Source organism: Trichechus manatus, unplaced genomic scaffold, assembly GCF_000243295.1.
Source record: "Trichechus manatus latirostris isolate Lorelei unplaced genomic scaffold, TriManLat1.0 scaffold00024, whole genome shotgun sequence".
Taxonomy (NCBI): Eukaryota; Metazoa; Chordata; class Mammalia; order Sirenia; family Trichechidae; genus Trichechus; species Trichechus manatus.
The window spans coordinates 3196311-3200134 of record NW_004443960.1 but is presented as its reverse complement, the minus strand read 5'-3'; the positions used below and the strand labels follow the sequence as shown (position 1 = coordinate 3200134).

Genomic DNA, 3824 nt, shown 5'->3' with positions numbered 1-3824 from the left:
GGGAGGGAGAGGAACAAAAGATGGAGGGAGGGAGGGAGGGAAAGAAGGAAAAAAAAAATTTGCTGGATCAACGCCAGCATTTGGAGTCAGCCGGAAGGAGACCCCAAACTTCCAGCATCATTTTGCAAATCAGCATGTCACTTGGGGGCACTTCCTTCACATGGATGGAAGCAGAGCTAGCTTCCGTTCAGGGTTCCACACTCAGCCTTGCTTTCTGCCAATGAGGAACTGAGATGTAAAAACCACAAGGAATTTGTGGGTTCCTTCCAAAGGGGTGTGGACGGGAGATGCCAGAGGTGAGCTGCAGACAGGAGGAGTCACCATTTAAGAATAGATGTTGCCTGATAAGCAGCCAGCTTTCAATGCCCTGAACTCCAGAGTTCTAACTCTTTTCCACATGGTTTCCATTTCCTGTAATGATACTGCATCCACCTAAACACACCTCAAGCCATCGGAGGCCAAACTGCTGCTAACAGGCCCCTGAAGCAGGGATAGTATCTGGATCATGAGCGCCCAGTCAGCAATGCCAGCACCACCCTTCTGGGTCGGCCTAAATCTTGTCTCAGGTGTACCTTTTATCCCACAACTCTCCTGACATCCAGGAATTTTTGTCCATTCTGGTCAGAAGCCACTGTGTGCGATTGCTAAGCAACATATGTAAGTCACAGCTAAAGATACTCTTCACACTGGCTGTGAGTGGGGGTGGTTAGAATAAACAGGGTGACAAAGCCACTTCAAGTTACAACTGGGCGCGGCTCAAGGTAGGACATACACACGGACCTTTTCCTAAAATTGTATTTTTCATTCTGGCATACTGACAGCCAAGCAGCCCTGGTGGCCCAATGGTTAAGCACCCAGCTGCTAACTGAAAGGTCAGTGGTTTGAAACCACCAGCAGCTCCACAGGAGAAAGATGTGGTGGCCTGCTTCCATAAAGATTTACAGCCTTGGAAGCCCTACGGGGCAGTTCTACTCTGTCCTATAAGGTCACTGAGTTAGAATCGATTGGATGGCAACGGGTTATACTGACAGCAAACCATGCCTTGACTTTGTGGCTTAACAGGTTTTAACTATCTTCACGGAAACCTGGCGTATTTGGACACTCAGGGAGATGCAGCTCAGCAAACCACAGCCTGATGGAGGAGGAGCTCAGACACGTCCCATTCTCTGAGGGCCTATTTGCACATTAATTCTGGTGGGTACAACATCCTGAAATAGGGGACAGGAAGATCTACGTTCTGCCATGATCATGTGTCCATTTGGAAAGACCACTGGCATTTATATTCCAGTTTCCTCTAGTCTTTAACCCCATCTTCACTAATTAAAGACACCAAACCCCTTTTAATTTAGTGATGTTCAAGACTCCCCTGGCCGGCCAGCACTACAGTCATAGAACTTCTAACACCTCTCCATCAAAAACGGTGTCACAAAAGGTGGAAACAAGCAAAATGGCCAACAACAGAGGAACGGATAAACAAAACATCCATACACACAATGGAATACCACTCAGCCAGAAAGAGAAATCAGGTCCTGATGTATGCCATTATATGGATGAACCCTGAAACGCTGAGCGAAATAAGTCAGTCGCAAAAAGACAAATATTGTATGATCTCATATCTATGAGGTAAGCAAATATATAAAAACCAAAGATTATTAGTGGTTACCAAGGCTGGGAAGGAGTCCTGGTGGTGCAGTGTTTAAGCACCATCGGTTTGAACCCACGAGCAGCTACGAGGGTGAAAAGACCTGGCAATCTGCTCCCGTAAAGACTGCAGCCTAGGAAACCCTATGGGGCCACTTGCCTCTGTCCTATAGTATGGCTATGTCTGAATCAACTCCCAACTGAGGCAATGGGTTTACCAGGAGTGGGAGGGAGAGGGGAAGGGGGAGTGTTTGCTTAGGGGACATTGAGTTTATGTTGATGGTGGTGGAATGATTTGGAAAAGGACAAGGAGACAGCTACACAACTTGAAAAATGTCATCAATGCCACCGAATTGTATCTGAAAAAATTGCTAAGATAACCTATGTTTTGTTATGTATATTTTCACCGCAGTTAAAGAAAAAAAAAAAAAAAAAGGCAACGTCGCAGTCTGCCATGGGTGACCTTAGAAGTGATATGTTTCCCTGTTCGGTCAGTTGAGCATTAACTAGAGGTTTCATGCCTTCAGTGCCCTGTTGAAAGGACAACATTTGTAAATGGCAATCTTCTCTCCAGTTCTGATGCTCAGATTAACGGCCACTCCAGCCACCTAGACGAGCTGGTCTGTTGGATCGTCCATCCTTTTCCTACATGACAAACGCGTAGCACAAACTCAGGGGCTTAGCAGAGTGAAAAGAGATTAATGAAGCAGCCAACGTCCACCTTTCCTGCAGGGTAACTCCTTGCCTGATTCCCAAGCCTGGGTTCCATCACCCGCGGGGAACAGAAGTATTGGCTGTTCATTATGGCCGGTCCAGAGAAGGCCCACAGCCTCCCCAACTTCCTTCCAGTCAAACCACAGAAGCTACAGGTTTCCTCTACTCTTTGGGGAGTGGCCAGTTGGGAAGAAGGGCAAAAGGCCCAAAAGAGGAGAGAAGAGGTCCCAGTTGGGGTATGACCTGCACGGTCAGTCTGTCAATTTTTAGAGGTGAGGGGGTAGGACTCGCAGGGTCCTTGACGTCGAGCGAGACCCCAGCGAGTAGCAATGAGAACGTCCTTTAGTTCCAAATTTCTCCAACTCCTGTTGGGGTCTGGCAAAGAAGCGTCCCCCAGGCAAAACCCCTCCTTCGTCTGGGTCCTCGCTGCCTCCTCCTCACCCCTCCTGGCCGTCACGGAAACTAGATTCTGGGGACGACTGGACGCCCAAGGGGCGCGGGGCAGCGCAGAGACTACACGACCCGGACCCCGGGCTTTCCTCCGCGGACCCTGCTCGTCCCCAGGCCCCCACCCGCGCCTGACCCTGCTCGTCCGGGCCCCCAATCCCACCCTCAGAGAGAGGTGCCCGCCCAGCCCAGCCTCCCAGCAGCCCGGCCGGCCCGCACGGAGCCGCCACCTCCCCGCCCGCCCCACCACAGGCCAGAGCCCCGCCGCCTCACCTTGGGCGGGAGCCGGCGGCAGCAGAGGGCGTCGTGAGGCTCAGCACATCCTGGGGTCGCAGGGAGCCGGCGAGTGGGGCCGCGCGGAACCGGCGACGAGTTACGTAACCGGCAGGGGCCGCAACCGGGACGGAGACGGCCACCCGCGGCACTTCCGCCTCCTGCGCCAGGCCGGCCGGCGCAGACCGAAAGCCCATTGGCCACAGGCCCACACGTGAGGCGCCGTCCGCCCTGAGGCCGCCACCGCCATATTGGAAGCGGGCAAGCCTCCCGCGAAGCCGGTCCGGGGGAAGGTGGGGCCTCCGAGAGGCGGCGGAGGCGCTGAGATGTGGCAGGCCAGACCCCTTACAGTCCCGAGCTGGCGCGCGTGGGCCGAGCCAGCGGAGCCCGGGTCCTGGGGGTGCTGTCTCTGGGGTCGGGGAGGCCCTCCGGGTCGGCGTTCTTTGGGTCTTCTAAAGCTCTTAAAGACGGGAATCACTCATAGTTATCCAGTAATCGGTAAACATTTCCTAGGTTTGTATTTTGGACTTGGACTTTTACATCCCCGTGGTATGGACGCGCGGTGAGCGTAATTCAATGGAACTGTGCGGAGCTGGCTCTGCGGCTCAACAATTTCAGGGTGGCCGGCAGCACCACCCTGTGACAGCGCCAGGCGTCCTCAGCCCACAGAGTCCCAAACTGGCAAAAAGGCACTTCAGGGCGGTCACTGTGTGAAACAGGCAAGTGTGCGCTGTCCTCAAGTTGGAGGA

The 3824-nt window shown here is 53.2% G+C and overlaps 1 protein-coding gene across 1 annotated transcript in view; it reads right to left on the bottom strand.

Annotated features, from left to right (window-relative positions):
• Positions 1–3271, bottom strand: part of NAA60 (N-alpha-acetyltransferase 60, NatF catalytic subunit) — a 26149-nt gene extending 22878 nt beyond the window's left edge. Inside the window, exon 1 of the mRNA XM_004373200.2 lies at positions 3076–3271. The gene's annotated coding sequence lies outside the window, so the exon portion shown is untranslated. The remainder of the gene's footprint in view (positions 1–3075) is intronic.
• Positions 3272–3824: the final 553 nt, after the last annotated feature.